This window comes from Siniperca chuatsi, unplaced genomic scaffold (genome assembly GCF_020085105.1).
Source record: "Siniperca chuatsi isolate FFG_IHB_CAS unplaced genomic scaffold, ASM2008510v1 Contig00085, whole genome shotgun sequence".
NCBI classification, from domain to species: Eukaryota; Metazoa; Chordata; class Actinopteri; order Centrarchiformes; family Sinipercidae; genus Siniperca; species Siniperca chuatsi.
In genome coordinates, this window is record NW_025322563.1 from 1 (window position 1) to 19,091 (window position 19,091).

The 19,091-nt window shown below is 47.3% G+C and overlaps 4 non-coding genes and 1 pseudogene across 4 annotated transcripts; 3 read left to right on the forward strand and 2 right to left on the reverse strand.

The window, feature by feature from the left end:
• Positions 1 to 371: 371 nt before the first annotated feature.
• LOC122872694 lies at positions 372 to 557 on the reverse strand. The gene has a single exon (XR_006377251.1). It is a non-coding gene; the product is annotated as a U2 spliceosomal RNA (small nuclear RNA).
• A 173-nt stretch (positions 558 to 730) lies between these two features.
• On the reverse strand, positions 731 to 839 carry LOC122872695. Its single transcript, XR_006377252.1, has one exon. It is a non-coding gene; the product is annotated as a U5 spliceosomal RNA (small nuclear RNA).
• A 766-nt stretch (positions 840 to 1,605) lies between these two features.
• LOC122872696 lies at positions 1,606 to 1,716 on the forward strand. Its single transcript, XR_006377253.1, has one exon. It is a non-coding gene; the product is annotated as a U5 spliceosomal RNA (small nuclear RNA).
• Positions 1,717 to 7,076: 5,360 nt separating this feature from the next.
• Positions 7,077 to 7,254, forward strand: LOC122872698 (annotated as a pseudogene).
• Positions 7,255 to 7,808: 554 nt separating this feature from the next.
• LOC122872701 lies at positions 7,809 to 7,921 on the forward strand. The gene has a single exon (XR_006377254.1). It is a non-coding gene; the product is annotated as a U5 spliceosomal RNA (small nuclear RNA).
• The last annotated feature ends 11,170 nt before the right edge of the window (positions 7,922 to 19,091 follow it).

Sequence of the window (19,091 nt, forward strand, 5' to 3'; positions counted from 1 at the left end):
ATCAGGAGTACTCAGGCTCGCAAGCCAAGCCCTCGGCCACGCAGTGAGAGAGAGGGAGGGAAAACGCGGGGCACATTCAACAGGTATTGTATACCGGTCGCAATGGGGCAATATCCCCTGCCAATCCAAAGCGCAAATCTGGCTGCCTTTTGGAGGCTTCGCCTGGCGGTCGATTCTGCGCCACGCGTCGCGCCGATACGCCGCGATTTGAGACTGGGGCCCAATGAGGTTCCACGAGGAACATCGGTGAGTCCACAGAGGTTTCCCACCGCTCCCAGCCCTAAGGGATGCCATCCACCCCGACTCGAGTCTTTTGGTCCAGCGTCGAACCTCTCCGTTCGCGTTCGCGTTTGGCTTTCCACAAGGCAGGAGAAAGGCGCACCGTTCGGCGGCGCTGCAGTGCCGGGTCGTGGCGTGGAGTGAGCGGAGCGAGCCCGTTTTCAGCTCCGGTGCTAAAAATCCGTTTAATACGTCTTCCCCTTATAGAGGACCTATCAGATATTAAACTGATAAGAACAGATACTACACTTGATCTTAGCCAAAGGCCGAGAAGCGATGAGCCCTGGACGCCGCTTCCGGAGCCCACCTCCTGGGCGCTTCTCCCTTGCCCTGGTGCAGCCTCTTGTCTCTGATATCTCGCGGCTGCTTCCTCAGCACCCGCCTCCCAAGCGGCCCACGCCCGATATCGCCTGGGGGCAGCTCTCTTGCTTTTCACAGACAGCGCAAGGCTCGGCCGGACGGCAAAGCCTGCCAAAAATAGGCGTAACTCATGGCGTCCTCTCCACGGAAGTCTTTAGTAAAGCGAAAGACTTGTGCGTTATGAAGAGAAACCCGAGCAAGTGCAGGCCTGGCCTCGAGGCGGCCGGCGAGCCTAGCGGCCCGGTCACGACCCTCGCGGTAAAGCCTCACTCTGCCGGCGGAGTCCCAAATACCAGGCCACGCCCATTCCCCTCAACCGCATTATCCCAGGCTCCATCCAATCGGATTGCGGAGAAATTAGGGCCTGGCATTTAACATCAGGAGTACTCAGGCTCTCATAAGCCAAGCCCTCGGCCACGAGTGAGAGAGAGGAGGGAAAAACGCGGGGCACATTCAACAGGTATTGTATACCGGTCGCAATGGGGCAATATCCCCTGCCATCCCTTAGGGCTGGGAGCGGTGGGAAAACCCTCTGTGGACTCACCGATGTTCCTCGTGGAACCTCATTGGGCCCCCAGTCTCAAATCGCAGCGTATCGGCGCGACGCGTGGCGCAGAATCGACCGCCAGGCGAAGCCTCCAAACGGCAGCCAGATTTGCGCTTTGGATTGGCAGGGGATATTGCCCCATTGCGACCGGTATACAATACCTGTTGAATGTGCCCGCATTTTCCCTCCCTCTCTCTCACTCGTGGCGAGGGCTTGGCTTTGCGAGAGCCTGAGTACTCCTGATGTTAAAAGCCAGGCTCCTAATTTCTCCGCAATCCGATTGGATGGAGCCTGGGATAATGCGGTTGAGGGGGAATGGGCGTGGCCTGGAATTTGGGACTCCGTCGGCAGAGTGAGGCTTACCGCCAGGGTCGTGACTTGGGCCGCTAGGCTCGTCGGCCGCTCCCGAGGCCAGGCCTGCACTCGGGTTTCTCTTCATAACGCAAGTCTTTTCGCTTTGACTAAAGACTTCCGTGGAGAGGACGCCCATGAGTTACGCCTATTTTTGGCAGGCGTTGCCGTCGCCGCCGAGCCTTGCTGCGTCTGTGAAAAGCAAGAGAGCTGCCCCAGGCGATATCGGGCGTGGGCGCTTGGGAGGGCGGTGCTGAGGAAGCAGCCGTTGTTGTGCGCAGAGACAAGAGGCTGCACCAGGGCAAGGGAGAAGCGCCCAGGAGGTGGGCTCGGAAGCGGCGTCAGGGCTCATCGCTTCTCGGCCTTTTGGCTAAGATCAAGTGCGTTGAGGAGGGACCACTGATGACTTTAAGATGTCAAATTCATCAGCTAATTTACAACAGCAACTAACTGTGCTGAAAAATACCATTAGATTTGTTTCGAAATGCGATGAAGTACTCATGGAGAGGACAGTGTTTGGGCAAACCATTCTTTTTGGAGCTTTGGGACTCAACACAGATGATCTTCTGTGTTTGCAGAAGAACGCAAAGGAGAAGTACTACGATGTCACCTTTTTTACCATCAGCAAGATGGAGGAGGTAACAGGGCTGGCGTCTCGTTTGGCTGATGGCCCGCTGAAAAGCTTTCAGGTGCAAAGCCTGTGTCGCACCCGTGAGCGTATTGTTACAGTGCACATTTATAACCCTTGGGTAACAGAAGAAGCAACCAGGTATTTTCTTGCCAGGTACGCAACGGTGCTATCGGGTATGGGAGAAATTAGGGATACTCTAGGGATATGGACTGGAAAGCGTCAATATCGCATCATGCTGAAAGACGACCCAAACGGTTACGACGGATTTTGCCATCCCCCAGCCACTTTCACCATTGGAACCAATAGAGGTTATCTGATTTATGCAGGTCAGCCGAAGTACTGCAGGCAGTGTGCTACATACGGACACCTAGCGACGTCGTGCAAGCAGGTGCGGTGCAGAAACTGTGATGGCTTGGGACACACTATGAGAGGCTGTGACCATCCTAAAAAGTGTAGTCTATGTGGGTCAGAGGCACATTTATTTAAGCACTGCCCTAAAGTTGTTTCATCATATGCTAATGCTGCCAGACGGGAGTCAATGGTGACGGGGGTACAGCACATGGAAAAACCAGGGGTTGACGACTGTCACACCTCCTCGTTAAGAGCAATTGAGGATGTAATCGCTGAACTCACAAGAGACAGAGAGATTGAAGCAGCTGTGGCTGATTTGCCTGATGCAGCACCAGCCCCTGTGGGGAGCGGTGACTCAGGGGAAAAGCAGGTCGAGGAGGATGAAAGTTTGGAGGAGAACTCGTTTGTCGCTGAGTGGGTAACGGTGGCGAACAGAGGTGGAAAGGGAAAAAGAAAGAGGTTGGAGGTGGGCATTCCTGTTTTGCCACCCTCGTCCCCCTCTCCACTGGTTAAGGCGAGCAGGTACAATGTACTTTCGGAGGTTTGGAAGAGATGTACTGAAGAAAAGGAGTCTGATAAGGTGCAAGAAAGCAATAAAGAGATTGTGATGACTGGGAAACTGAATCTGCTGCAGCCTTGGTGAGGGAGATGGAATGGAGAATGGGGAAACTGGAGCGTCTTCGACTCAGCAGCACATTACTGCATCAGACAGTAGCAGGCTTACACCCAGCGGTGTCTCTGGAGAGTCTCCAAGGTTGGCTGCTACTCTCTCACATCACTTACCGGTTCCAGAAGGCAGCCCCTTACCTTCTGAGGACAGCCCTCCCGGTTCAGAGCGTGGTTTTCCTTCTGAAGAGCCAGATGAGGATGACTGTCTTTCATGACTGGTTACAGGAAGTAATGTGAGTGAACCCATAAGATATATTTCCCCTTTTACACAGGCTGTCTTTATTTCGGATAATTACTTTAAACGTTAGAGGTTTGAGAAATGCGGCTAAAAGAGCTGTGGTTTTCTCACATTTATGTTCAGTTGATTTCTCACTGTGTCTCTTGCAAGAGGTCCACTTGAAGACTGTGGAGGACTTGAATGGATTCACAAAAGAGTGGGTTAAAGGGGAATCCAGATGGAGTATTGGGGTTGTTCACTCATCTGGGGTGGGTACATTATGTGGGACTGCTGAAGTTAAAATTGTTGGGAGTTTCTCTGTGATACAGGGGAGGGTTTTGGTCACAGATGTGGCATGGAAGGGTATGGGCTTAAGAGTGGTGAATATATATGCGCATGCTACACCAAAAGAAAGAAGTGAGCTGTTCCTTAAGTTAGATACTGTCTTTATGACTAATCGCCATGTTATAGTTGGAGGTGATTTCAATTCTCCAAGTGAGGGTAGTAAAACAGCAACCAGTTTCCAAAGTGTGATAACAAAATACAGCTTAGTAGATTCTTATAAAAAAGTTAATTCAGATGTCCCTGGTTTCACATGGTCAAATAGTAGAGGGGCAAGGAGTAGAATCGACTACATATTTTGTCCATTAGAATTTCAGGTGAGTGGGGCTCAGGTATCACCTGTGTTTTATTCAGATCACAATATGCTCACTGTTGTACTAAACTTGAAGGGGATAAGGTTTGGAAAAGGATACTGGAAATTGAATAACAGCATTCTAGGAGTCCAGCAGTTGAGGATTGCTTTCAGTTGTTTCTTTAAAGAGTGTGTAAAAATGAAGTCGTATTATGGCAATGTGTCTGAGTGGTGGGAAAGTACAAAGGTCCGTATTAAACATTATATGCAGGTATACTCAAAGAAATCAAAAAAAGCTGAATTAAAGGAATACTATCAACTGCAAAAATCAATAGAAAATTTAATGGTACAAAAAAACACTTGTGGGCATACAGATGAGGACTTACTGAAACACTTACAAGATAAACAGAGTATTTTTTTTCACAATAGAGCGGAGGCCTATAAATTTAGGTGTCTTACGGAGAAGTGGGAGAAGGATGAAAAGTGTTCTTATTTTTTCAAGCAGTCTAGAGCAAGGGTGAAGAGAAGGAGTATTGTCTCCCTTCTAAATGAAATAGGAGAGGAAATTGACGATCCGGTTGGTTTAGTAGAAGTTGTTTCTTGCCATTATTCCAAGTTTTTTAGCGCAGAAACAGTAGATCATATAAAAGGCACAATATTGTTAAATAACATAGACAGCGCCGTTCCTGACTATTTGAAAATAGAGTTGGAAAGGGACATAGAACTGGAAGAAATCTTGAAAGCACTTATGTCACTGAAAAATGGTAAAGTGCCAGGAATAGATGGGCTTACAAAAGAGTTCTACTTGACTTTCTGGGATGACATTGGGCCTCAGTTGTTGGAAGTATTTACTTTCATTTGCACATCTGGGATTATGGGGAGATCTATGAGAGAGGGGGTGATTTCCCTTCTACACAAAAAAGGAGATGATCGTATAATCTCTAACTACAGGCCCTTAACAATGTTGTGTGCAGATTACAAGATTTTTAGTAAGATTCTAACAAACCGATTGGTTTCCACATTGTCTTTTATCATAGGTGCGGATCAAACATGTGCAGTACAAGGCAGACAGATACAATGGAATTTACAAATGCATAGAGATTTATTAACTTATTCCTGGGAAAGAAATCTTCCCCTTATTGTTCTCAGCCTTGACCAAGAGAAAGCTTTTGACAAGGTCAATCATGAATTTTTATTTAGGATATTGGAAAAATTTGGGTTTGGGAATAGATTCAGAAGTTGGTTAAAAATTTTATATACAGAGGTAGGAAGCAGAGTTAATGTCAATGGCAACATTGGGAAATTGTTTAAGCAGACCAGAGGGGTTAGGCAGGGGTGCCCAGCATCAGCCCCATTGTGTGTGGTGTTTATTGAAATTTTGGCATGTGCAATTAGGAAAAATGCTCATATTAAAGGCATACAGCTGCCAGGTGGTGAAACACTGACCTTATCTCAGTTTGCAGATGACACAGTATTGTATTTAGAAAATGATTTTTGTGTACATGAAGCTATGAATGTTATTGAAGTGTTTTCAAGTGCCTCAGGGTCTAAGATCAATAAAGGGAAATCACAAATTAAAAATGTGGGAAAGTGGAAGGATAGGATCGACGCAACTCTGGGTCTCTCCGTGTGTTCGGGGCCAATGATTTTATTGGGCATATCCTTTGGTAATAGGGATGATGTTGAAGCTAATTGGGAGATAAGATTAGGAAAAGTGTTAACAAAACTCAATATGTGGAAATTAAGAAGGCTGTCTTTCAGTGGTAAAGTTTTAGTTATAAAATCTGACATATTGCCAACATTACTCCATGTGGCATATGTCTTTCCTATGCCGCCATCAATTTGTTTTAAGCTACAAAAAGCTTTGTTTGATTTCATGTGGGGAGGGTATGAATATATTAAAAGAGAAACAATGTATCAGCCAGTTGAGAGAGGAGGTAGAGACATGACCAATTTCAGGTTGAAGTTGAATGTGCTATTTTTTTCAAATGTTTGTACGACGATTATGTCACCTCCTCAGCATAAATGTCAGTCTTTAATGAAATTTTGGCTTGCTTGTCATTTGAGACCCTTAACTGTGCCATGGGATAATAGGTTTCCCAATGCAGAAGTCATGCCGGGGTACTATAACAGGATAATCAGGTGGGCAAAGAAGTACAAGGAGTGTTGGGACAGATGCTTAGTCCTTAATCACAAAAATTTGTATAAGGTATTGATTGCCAGATTTGACCCTAGAAATGCAATTCATATTCCTACCGAAGTGTGGAAGAGAACACAACATAAGCAGTTAGACAATAAATTCAAGGATTTTAATTGGCTAGTGCTTCACAAGAGATTGGCGGTGAGGAACACCTTATTTAATCATAATCTGACCAGAAATAAGTTCTGTCCAAGAGAGAGATGCTTGGGAACAGAAACTGTAGAACATGTATTATTTGAGTGTCCTTTTGCACAACAAGTTTGGAAGGAATTGGGTCAAAAGTTTGTTTTTTTGAAGGATTTGACTTGGACAAGGGTTCAGTATATGGATTTTGATTTAGGGGAAAGAAAGCGAATAAAGTCTGGGAACTTGTGTCTATTGTGAAGGCCAAGTTATGGGAGGTAAGATGTAGTGTCATTAATGGTGCGACCAAGTGGTCAGTGCGGGGCACTGCACAAAGTATTGAAGAGGCAATGCAGAGGTGTTTCCAAAGGGAGATTAATAAGTGGGGAATTGACTCAATAAAAGACAGATGGAAAATAATTTATGGACATGTATAGATGTCAAGGGAGCTTACCTTCTTTAGCTAAAATTGTTGATCTTTTTGTTGAATTTCAAATGTTTGTGTGATTAGGTTTGGTGATGTTTTCACATGTAGACATACTGATGTCATCCGGCATTATGGCATAGTGTGAATAAAAAGGTGGAATAGATCTCATATAAGGAACTAAATGGCTTTGACTATGGGAGTCAATCCTTATTGAATGTGAAGTTGACTTGGTTGTGATGTTTGTACAATAACATGTGTAAAGTTTGTTTATGAATCAAATAAATTATATATTTCCAAAAAAAAAAAAAAAAATCTGTTCTTATCAGTTTAATATCTGATAGGTCCTCTATAAGGGGACGACGTATTAAACGGATTTTTAGCACCGGGAGCTGAAAACGGGGCTCGCTCCGCTCACTCCACGCGTCGACCCGGCACTGCAGCGCCGCCGGGAACGGTGCGCCCTTCTCCTGCCTTGTGGAAAGCCAAACGCGGAACGCGAACGGAGAGGTTCGACGCTGGACCAAAAGACTCGAGTCGGGGTGGATGGCATCCCTTAGGGCTGGGAGCGGTGGGAAAACCCTCTGTGGACTCACCGATGTTCCTCGTGGAACCTCATTGGGCCCCCAGTCTCAAATCGCCGCGTATCGGCCGCGACGCGGCGCAGAATCGACCGCCAGGCGAAGCCTCCGAAAAGGCAGCCAGATTTGCGCTTTGGATTGGCAGGGGATATTGCCCCATTGCGACCGGTATACAATACCTGTTGAATGTGCCCCGCGTTTTCCCTCCCTCTCTCTCACTCGTGGCCGAGGGCTTGGCTTGCGAGAGCCTGAGTACTCCTGATGTTAAAAGCCAGGCCCTAATTTCTCCGCAATCCGATTGGATGGAGCCTGGGATAATGCGGTTGAGGGGGAATGGCCGTGGCCTGGTATTTGGGACTCCGTCGGCAGAGTGAGGCTTACCGCGAGGGTAGTGACCGGGGCCGCTAGGCTCGTCGGCCGCTCTCGAGGCCAGGCCTGCACTCGCTCGGGTTTCTCTTCATAACGCACAAGTCTTTCGCCTTTTACTAAAGACTTCCGTGGAGAGGGACGCCCATGAGTTACGCCTATTTTTGGCAGGCTTTGCCGTCCGGCCGAGCCTTGCGCGTCTGTGAAAAGCAAAGAGAGCTGCCCCAGGCGATATCGGGCGTGGGCCGCTTGGGAGGCGGTGCTGAGGAAGCAGCCGTTGTTGCGCGCAGAGACAGAGGCTGCACCAGGGCAGGGAGAAGCGCCCAGGAGGTGGGCTCGGAAGCGGCGTCAGGAAGTTTCGATCGCCGACGACCGTTCTGACGTTTGGGAAACCTCCGTGGACGGACGGGAGCGTTGTCGAACGTTACAGTGGAGGGGTCCGTGGAAATATGTATTGACGAACGGGAACATTTTTTGACACGCGCTCCGACAGTCGACCTGTCAGAAACGGTCCCCGTTCGCCAGAGCGGGCCTTATGAAATTTGACGCACGGGAACATTTCTGACGTTCGGGTCCACTGTTACAGTGGAGGGGGTCCGTATGGAAATATGTATTGACGAACGGGAACATTTTTGACACGCGCTCCGACGGTCGACCTGTCAGAAACGGTCCCGTTCGTCAGAGCGGGCCTTATGAAATTTGACGCACGGGAACATTCCTGACGTTCGGGTCCACTGTTACAGTGGAGGGGGTCCGTATGGAAATATGTATTGACGAACGGGAACATTTTTGACACGCGCCCAAAAAGTCAAGTGTCAGAAACGGTCCCGTTCGTCAGAGCGGGCCTTATGAAATTTGACGCACGGGAACATTTTTCACACTCGGGTCGACTGTTACAGTGGAGGGGGTCCGTATGGAAATATGTATTGACGAACGGGAACATTTTTGACACGCGCCCAAAAAGTCAAGTGTCAGAAACGGTCCCGTTCGTCAGAGCGGCCCTTACGAAAAATTGACGCACGGGAACATTTTTGACATTCGGGTATAACCTCCCATTCGTTCGTCCTTTCCAAATTTCCCATTCAAATGTATGGGAAGTGTCACACGGTCCCGCGCCGCCGCCGAGCGCCCCAGAGGGGCCGGACCTAGTCGGGCGGGGCCCTTCGGGGCCCGGCGACGACATACCGAAAAATCGGAGCTCTGGCGCGCTCGGAAAAAAAAAATCTCTCCGAGCTGTCCAAAAGTCATGGAGGGTGTGAGTTTTGTCGCTTCCTACCCCGTCCGCTCTCGGCGGGTCGAACGGACCCTATTTTCCCCCCTGGTGCCGCTGGGGGGGATTCGACGCTGCTGGCTCGTTCCGGGCCCGTCCGTGCGAAATATGGGGTCTCTGGGGCGTTTCTGTAAAAAGTTATGAATTTTGATGTAATAAATTGAATAATTAATTAATAACCCGCGTGTGGGTCTTTGGGCACCTCAGCCCGCACGCAGGACCGCCAAATTCGCGTCAGCGCTCCACATGACCCCATCTTTCAAGCGGAAAGGTCGCAACTTTCTCGCCCGTGCTAAATGTCAAAAATGACATTTGGGACACCTGGCGACCTTTTGACCTTTTGTGCAGGTTATTAGGCACCTCAGCATGCACCCAGGACCACCAAAATCACACCAGTTCTTCTCTGCAACCCCGACTTTCGACCGGAAAGGTCGCAAAGCTCTAGCTCGAGCGTAAAGGGTCGTGACCCGGTCAAAGCGCACTTAACGAGGCCCTCTGAGGTTGCGGGTTCCCGCCACGCCTCTCGTCCATTCGGGAACATTTTCGACATTTGGGCGTCGCCCGATCGTCAGAGCGCCCGTTCCGGGAGGCCCGGCGGAGGTCCTCCGCGCGCCCCGAGACGGGCATTCGTTCCTGGGTAGACCTCCGGCGGACCCTCCCTCCCATTTGTCAAAAATGTTCCCAATTGTCAGAGCGCCAGTCCTGGAGGGGGTCCCTCCTTCCTCCGTGCGCCCCAAGACGGGCATTCGTTCCTGGGTAGACCTCCGGCGGACCCTCCCTCCCATTTGTCAAAAATGTTCCCATTTGTCAGAGTGACCGTCCTGGAGGGGGTGCCTCCATCCTCCGTGTGCCCCAAAACAGCATTCGTTCCTGGGTAGACCTCCGGCGGTCTCTCCTCCCATTTGTCAAAAATGTTCCTGTGTGTCACTGGGTGGGGATGGGCATTGCACTTTGGTTAGAAAAATGTGAAAATCAGCCTTCGAGGGACAAATGCGTGTCAAAAATGTCCCCGTTTGTCACACTATATAATATTTTGACATTTGCCATACCTCAGAATGGAGCGGTCAGTGTTCCCCTTTGGACATTGAAGTGTGTCAAAAATGTTCCCGTCTGTCACACTGACATTTGGCAACCCTGAGTGCCCCATTCTGATGTATGCCAAGTGTCAAAATAGAAGGTTGTTCCTTATATTTTGACATTTGCCATACCTCAGAATGGAGCCTCAGTGTTCCCCTTTGAACGCAGAGTTAAGCCGTGTCAAAAATGTTCCCAAGTGGACGTCGCGCCGCGTCAAAATGTTTCTATTTGTCACAGCATTTGTCAAAAATGTTCCCAATTGTCACACTGACATTTGGCAACCCCTGACTCCCCATTCAACAGTGTGCCAAATGTCAAAATGTAAGAAATACCCTTATATTTTGACAGTTGGCACACATTTGAATGCGGTGATCCCGGTTGCCATTTGGACAACCGCTGTGTCAAAAATGTTCCTGGGTGTCACTGGGTGGGGATGGGCCTGACACTGTGGTTGAAAATGTGAAATTCAGCCTGTGAAGGAAAAAAGGCTTTTGATTAAGTCCAAAAATCAAGACTTGCGAGAGAGGTATTGTTATGAAATTGACACACGTTACACAGTTTTGGATGCTCGTTAAGACTGACTTGACTGCAACTCTGGAGAATGTTCGGAAAGAAGTTAGCTAACCAAGGTGTCTGCAGTATTGGCACTCAAAATGCTGAAAGAATGACCGAGACGAGGGGATCGGTGCGACTTTGAGGTCAGTTGTCCCAATCTGTGTGAAAATATGGCCAGATGAAAAGCTGACATTTGGGTATTCTGACCACTCCATTCTTTAGGTATGGCAAATGTCAAAATATAAGAATTGGCCTTATAATTTGACATTTGCCATACCTCAGAATGGAGCCCTCAGTGTTCCCAATTGGACACCAAGTTCCGCCGTGTCAAAAATGTTCCCAAATGGACGTCGCGCGCGTCAAAAATGTTCCTATTTGTCACAGCATTTGTCAAAAAATATTCCCAATTGTCAACACTGACAATTGCCATACCGAAAACCCCATTCAAAAGTGTGCCAAATGTCAAAATATAAGAAATGCCCTTATATTTTGACATTTGCCATACTCTCAGAATGGAGCCCTCAGTGTTCCCCTTTGGACACCGAGTTCCATGCCCGTGTCAAAAATGTTCCCAATTGTCACCACTGACATTTGGCAACCCCAAAACCCCATTCAAAAAGTGTGCCAAAAATGTCAAAATATAAGAAATGCCCTTATATTTTGACATTTGCCATACCTCAGAATGGAGCCCTCAGTGTTCCCCTTTGGACACCGAGTTCCGCCGTGTCAAAAATGTTCCCAATTGTCACCACTGACATTTGGCAACCCCAAAACCCCATTCAAAAAGTGTGCCAAATGTCAGAATATAAGAAATGCCATATATTTTGACATTTGCCATACCTCAGAATTGAGCCCTCAGTGTTCCCTTTGGGCGCCGAGTTAAGCCGTGTCAAAAATGTTCCTAAGTGCGTCGCGCGCGTCAAAAATGTTCCTATTTGTCACAGCATTTGTCAAAAATGTTCCCAATTGTCAACACTGACATTTGGCAACCCTGACTCCCCATTCAAAAGTGTGCCAAATGTCAAAATGTAAGAAATACCCTTTATATTTTGACAGTTGGCACACATTTGAATGCGGTGATCAGTTGCCATTTGGACAACCGCTGTGTCAAAAATGTTCCTGGGTGTCACTGGGTGGGGATGGGCCTGACACTGTGGTTGAAAATGTGAAATTCAGCCTGTGAAGGAAAAAGGCTTTTGATTAAGTCCAAAATCAAGACTTGCGAGAGAGGTATTGTTATGAAATTGACACACGTTACACAGTTTTGGATGCTCGTTAAGACTGACTTGACTGCAACTCTGGAGAATGTTCCGGAAAGAAGTTAGCTAACCAAGGTGTCTGCAGTATTGGCACTCAAAATGCTGGAAAGAATGACCAGAGACGAGGGGATCGGTGCGACTTTGAGGTCAGTTGTCCCAATCTGTGTGAAAATATGGCCAGATGAAAAGCTGACATTTGGGTATTCTGACCACTCCATTCTTAGGTATGGCAAATGTCAAAATATAAGAATTGGCCTTATAATTTGACATTTGCCATACCTCAGAATGGAGCCCTCAGTGTTCCCAATTGGACACCAAGTTCCGCCCGTGTCAAATGTTCCCAAATGGACATCACGCCACGTCAAAAATGTTCCTATTTGTCACAGCATTTGTCAAAAATGTTCCCAATTGTCAACACTGACAATTGCCATACTGAAAACCCCATTCAAAAAGTGTGCCAAATGTCAAAATATAAGAAATGCCCTTATATTTTGACATTTGCCACCCTCAGAATGGAGCCCTCAGTATTCCCAATTGGACACCCAGTTGTGCTGTGTCAAAATGTTCCCAATTGTCACCACTGACATTTGGCAGCCCCAAAACTCCATTCAAAAAGTGTGCCAAATGTCAAAATGTAAGAAAAGCCCTTATATTTTGACATTTGCCATACCTCAGAATGGAGCACTCAGTGTTCCCAATTGGACACTAAGTTCCGCCGTGTCAAAAATGTTCCCAAGTGGACATCGCGCGTCAAAAATGTTCCTATTTGTCACAGCATTTGTCAAAAATGTTCCCAATTGTCAACACTGACATTTGCCATACCGAAAACCCCATTCAAAAGTGTGCCAAATGTCAAAATGTAAGAAATGCCCTTATATTTTGACATTTGCCGTACCTCAGAATGGAGCCCTCAGTGTTCCCAATTGGACACCGAGTTGTGCCGTGTCAAAAATGTTCCCAATTGTCACACTGACATTTGGCAACCCCCAAAACCCCATTCAAAAGTGTGCCAAATGTCAATATATAAGAAATGCCCTTATATTTTGACATTTGCCATACCTCAGAATGGAGCCCTCAGTGTTCCCAATTGGACACCCAGTTGTGCTGTGTCAAAAATGTTCCCAATTGTCACCACTGACATTTGGCAACCCCCAAACCCCATTCAAAAGTGTGCCAAATGTCAAAATATAAGAAATGGCCTTATATTTTGACATTTGACATACCTCCGAATGGAGACCTCAGTGTTCCCCTTTGGACACCAAGTTCCGCCGTGTCAAAAATGTTCCCAAGTGGACGTCGCGTCGCGTCAAAAATGTTCCTATTTGTCACAGCATTTGTCAAAAATGTTCCTAATTGTCAACACTGACAATTGCCATACCGAAAAAACCCCATTCAAAAGTCTGCCAAATGTCAAAATATAAGAAATGCCCTTATATTTTGACATTTGCCATACCTCAGAATGGAGCCCTCAGTGTTCCCAATTGGACACCCATTTGTGCTGTGTCAAAAATGTTCCCAATTGTCACCAATGACATTTGGCAACCCCAAACCCCATTCAAAAGTGTGCCAAATGTCAAATGTAAGAATTGCCCTTATATTTTGACATTTGCCATACCTCAGAATGGAGCCCTCAGTGTTCCCAATTGGACACCGAGTTGTGCCATGTCAAAAATGTTCCCAATTGTCACCACTGACATTTGGCACACTTTTGAATGGGGTGGCCATTTTAATCAAAACCCTCTGGTCTTGGTGAAGGGCAGCACTGTGGTGAGGCACGGCTGGGCAATTTTAGCACACTTGACTTTATGGGAAAAGATTTTAACGTCTTAAATATTTATGGCTTTAACGACAGTCGCACCTGCGCAGAAACGCGGTCCCGCTTCGGCTGTGAGCGGCCTTATGGAAATTTGACGACGGGAACATTCCTGACGCTCGGGTCCACTGTTACAGTGGAGGGGGTCCGTATGGGAAATATGTATTGACGAATCGGAACATTTTTGACACGCGCCCGCGGTCGACCTGTCAGAAACTGTCCCGCTCTGCCACAGAGCGGGCCTTATGAAATTTGACGACGGGAACATTCCTGACGCTCGTCCACTGTTACAGTGGAGGGGGTCCGTGATGGAAAATGTATTGACGAACGGAACATTTTTGACACGCTACCAAAAAGTCAAGTGTCAGAAACGGTCCCGCTTCATCAGAGCGGGCCTTGGCAGGAAATTTGACGACGTGGAACATTTTTCACACTCGGTCGACCGTTACAGTGGAGGGGGTCCGATGGAAATATGTATTGACGAACGGAACATTTTGACACGCGCCCCAAAAAAAGTCAAGTGTCAGAAACGGTCCCGCTCACAGAGCGCCCTTACAAAAATTGACGACGTGGAACATTTTTGATATTCGCATAACCTCCCATCTGCTCGCCCTTTCCAAATTTCCCATTCAAATGTATGGAAGTGTCACGTCCTCGCCAGCCGCAGCCGAAGCGCCCCAGAGGCCGACCTTAGTCGGGCGTGGCTCCTTCGGGCCCGGCGATTTACATACCGGTAATCGGAGCTTTCCGCGCCAGCCGAAAAAAAATCTCTCCGAGCCGTCCAAAAGTCATGGAGGGTGTGAGTTTTGTCGCTTCCTACCCCGTCCGCTCTCGGCGTGGTTTAACGGACTCCCTGGTGCCGCTGGGGATTCGGACGCTGCTGGCTCGCCTCGCCCGCCCGCCTCAAGGTCCGTGCCTAATATGGGGTCTCTGGACGCTTTGTAAAAGTTATGAATTTTTGATGTAATAAATTGAATAATTAATTAATAACCTGCGTGGTGGGTCTTTGGGCACTTCAGCCCGCACGCCGACCGCCACCAAGCGCTGAACGGCTCCAATCGCGACTTTATCTTTCAAACGGAAAGGTCGTTGTCGAACTTTTCGCCTGCCGCATAAATGTCAAAATTGACATTTGGGACACCTGGCGACCTTTGACCTTTGTGCAGGTTATTAGGCACCCCAGCATGCACCCAGACCACCAAAATCACACCAGTTCTTTCTCTGCAACCCCGACTTTCAACCGAAAAGGTCGCAGCTCTAGCTCGAAGCGTAAAGGGTCGTGACCCGTCAAACGCGACTTAACGAGGCCCTCTGAGGTCGCGGGTCTTTACGTTTCGCGTGTTCATTCGGGAAACATTTTCGACATTTGGGGCGTACGCCGATCGCCAGAGCCTGCCCCGGAGGGCTCCGGCGGAGGTCTCCACGCGCGCCCGAGACGGGCATTCGCCTGGGTAGACTCTCGGCGGGCCCTCCCTCCCATTTGTCAAAAATGTTCCCAATTGTCAGAGTGCCAGTCCTGGATGTGGGGTCCTCCTTCCTCCGCGCGTGCGACGGGCCCCGAGACGGGCATTTGTCAAAATGTTCCCAACTGTAGACTGTCCTGGAGGGGGTCCTCCTCCCATTTGTCAACTGGGCATTCATTGCTGTCAGAGTGACCTCTCCTCCCAGGGGGTGTTCCATTCTTGTCGGAGTGGGACCCCCTGAGGGGGTCCCCTCCTCCGTGGTGTGCCCCCAAACAGCATCTCGGCTCCTGCAGACTCTGGCGGTCTCTCCTCCCATTTGTCAAAAATGTTCCTGTGTGTCACTGGGTGGGGGATGGGCATTGCACTTGTGCTAGAAAATGTGAAAATCAGCATTCGAGGGACAAATGCGTGTCAAAAATGTCTCGCTTGTCACACTATATAATATTTTGACATTTGCCATACCTCAGAATGGAGCGGGGCCAGTGTTCCCTTGACATTGAAGTGTGTCAAATGTTCCTGCCTGTCACACTGATATTTGGCATTCCTGAGTGCCCTTATTTGATGTATGCAAGCACTGTCCAAATAGAAGGTTGTTCCTTATATTTTGACATTTGGCCATACCTCAGAATGGAGCCTGCAGTGTTCCTCAACGACGAGTTAAGCCGTGCCAAAAATGTTCCTATCACACAAATGTTCCCATTTGTCACAGCATTGTGTTCCTAATTGTCACACTGACATTTGGCAACCCTGACCTCCTCCAGTAGTGCCAAAATGTCAAAATGTAAGAAATACCCTTATATCCTGACAGGTAGCACACATTTTAACGCGGTGATCCCGTTGCCATTTGGACAACCGCTTTGTCAAAAATGTTCCTGGTGTGTCACTGGGTGGGGATGGGCATTGCACTGTGGTTTCTGAACGTTAGAAAAGGCTTTTGATTGAAAATCAAGCCTTGCGAGGAGGTATTATGAAATTGATACATCGTTACAAATGCTCAAGACCGACTTCTGACTGCAACTCTGGAGCATGTTCCGAAAGAAGCTAGGCTAACCAATGTTCAGGCATTTGCACCAAATACTGGAAAGAATGATGGAGACGAGGGATCGTTCGACTTTTTTGAGGTCAGTTGTCCCAATCTGTAAGCCAAAATATTCCCGCCTGTCACACTGACATTTGCATAATTTCTGAGTCACTCTATTTGATGTGGCATGGCAAATGTCAAAATAGAAGAATTGTTCTTTATAATTTGACATTTGCCATACCTCAGAATGGAGCCCTCAGTGTTCCCTTGGACACCAAGTCTGCGGCAACAAAATGTTCCTCTAAATGGTTTTGACATTTGCCATACCTCAGAATGGAGCGGTCAGTGTTCCCCTTTGGACATTGAAGTGTGTCAAAAATGTTCCCGTCTGTCACACTGACATTTGGCAACCCCTGAGTGCCCCATTCTGATGTATGCCAAGTGTCAAAATAGAAGGTTGTTCCTTATATTTTGACATTTGCCATACCTCAGAATGGAGCCCTCAGTGTTCCCCTTTGGACGCCGAGTTAAGCCGTGTCAAAAATGTTCCCAAGTGGAAGTCGCGCCGCGTCAAAAATGTTCCTATTTGTCACAGCATTTGTCAAAAATGTTCCCAATTGTCACACTGACATTTGGCAACCCCTGACTCCCCATTCAAAAGTGTGCCAAATGTCAAAATGTAAGAAATAATTTTTATATTTTGACAGTTGGCACACATTTGAATGCGGTGATCCCGGTTGCCATTTGGACAACCGCTGTGTCAAAAATGTTCCTGGGTGTCACTGGGTGGGGATGGGCCTGACACTGTGGTTGAAAATGTGAAATTCAGCCTGTGAAGGAAAAAAGGCTTTTGATTAAGTCCAAAAATCAAGACTTCATGAGAGGTATTGTTATGAAATTGACACACGTTACACAGTTTTGGATGCTCGTTAAGACTGACTTGACTGCAACTCTGGAGAATGTTCCGGAAAGAAGTTAGCTAACCAAGGTGTCTGCAGTATTGGCACTCAAAATGCTGAAAGAATGACCCGAGACGAGGGGATCGGTGCGACTTTGAGGTCAGTTGTCCCAATCTGTGTGAAAATATGGCCAGATGAAAAGCTGACATTTGGGTATTTTGACCACTCCATTTAGGTATGGCAAATGTCAAAATATAAGAATTGGCCTTATAATTTGACATTTGCCATACCTCAGAATGGAGCCCTCAGTGTTCCCAATTGGACACCAAGTTCCGCCGTGTCAAAAATGTTCCCAAATGGACGTCACGCCACGTCAAAAATGTTCCTATTTGTCACAGCATTTGTCAAAAATGTTCCCAATTGTCAACACTGACAATTGCCATACCTGAAAACCCCATTCAAAGTGTGCCAAATGTCAAAATATAAGAAATGCCCTTATATTTTGACATTTGCCATACCTCAGAATGGAGCCCTCAGTGTTCCCAATTGGACACCCAGTTGTGCTGTGTCAAAAATGTTCCCAATTGTCACCACTGACATTTGGCAACCCCAAAACTCCATTCAAAAGTGTGCCAAATGTCAAAATGTAAGAAAAGCCCTTATATTTTGACATTTGCCATACCTCAGAATGGAGCACTCAGTGTTCCCAATTGGACACTAAGTTCCGCCGTGTCAAAAATGTTCCCAAGTGGACATCGCGCCGCGTCAAAAATGTTCCTATTTGTCACAGCATTTGTCAAAAATGTTCCTATTTGTCACAGCATTTGTCAAAAATGTTCCCAATTGTCAACACTGACATTTGCCATACCGAAAACCCCATTCAGTAGCCAAATGTCAAAATATAAGAAATGCCCTTATATTTTGACATTTGCCGTACCTCAGAATGGAGCCCTCAGTGTTCCCAATTGACACCGAGTTGTGCCGTGTCAAAATGTTCCCAATTGTCACACTGACATTTGGCAACCCCAAAACCCCATTCAGTGTGCCAAATGTCAATATATAAGAAATGCCCTTATATTTTGACATTTGCCATACCTCAGAATGGAGCCCTCAGTGTTCCCAATTGGACACCCAGTTGTGCCGTGTCAAAAATGTTCCCAGTTGTCACCACTGACATTTGGCAACCCCCAAAACCCCATTCAAAAGTGTGCCAAATGTCAAAATATAAGAAATGCCCTTATATTTTGACATTTGCCATACCTCAGAATGGAGCCCTCAGTGTTCCCAATTGGACACCGAGTTGTGCCATGTCAAAAATGTTCCCAATTGTCACCACTGACATTTGGCACACTTTTGAATGGGGTGGCCATTTTAATCAAAAACCCTCTGGTCTTGGTGAAGGGCAGCACTGTGGTGAGGCACGGCTGGGCAATTTTAGCACACTTGACTTTTATGGGAAAAGATTTTAACGTCTTAAATATTTATGGCTTTAACGACAAAAATGACAGGTATGACCTTTTAGAAGACTTGCAGTTCCACATGCTAGGAGGGCACCTTTAGTTGTAGGGGGATTTTAATTGCATTTTAAGCAAGAAAGATAGGAAAAGAACAGGAGAAGATTTTAGAATCGACAAAACATCGGTCTTATTGCAGGGCATATGCAGGGATTTTAAACTTCTGGACTGTTTTAAAACCATGCATTCCAGAGAGGAGGGCTTCACCTGGTTCAGAGGTGATGGCACCAGAGCCTCTCGCATAGATTACCTTTTATCACGTGACTGCCCACCAACCGCAAAATATAAGAAATGCCCTTATATTTTGACATTTTCCATACCTCAGAATGGAAAAAGCAAGAGAGCTGCCCCAGGCGAAATCGGGCGTGGGACGCTTGGGAGGCGGTGCTGAGGAAGCAGCCGTTGTTGTGCGCAGAGACAAGACTCTGCACTAGGGCAAGGGAGAAGCGTTCCAGGAGGTGGGCCCGAAGCGAAGCGTCAGGGCTCA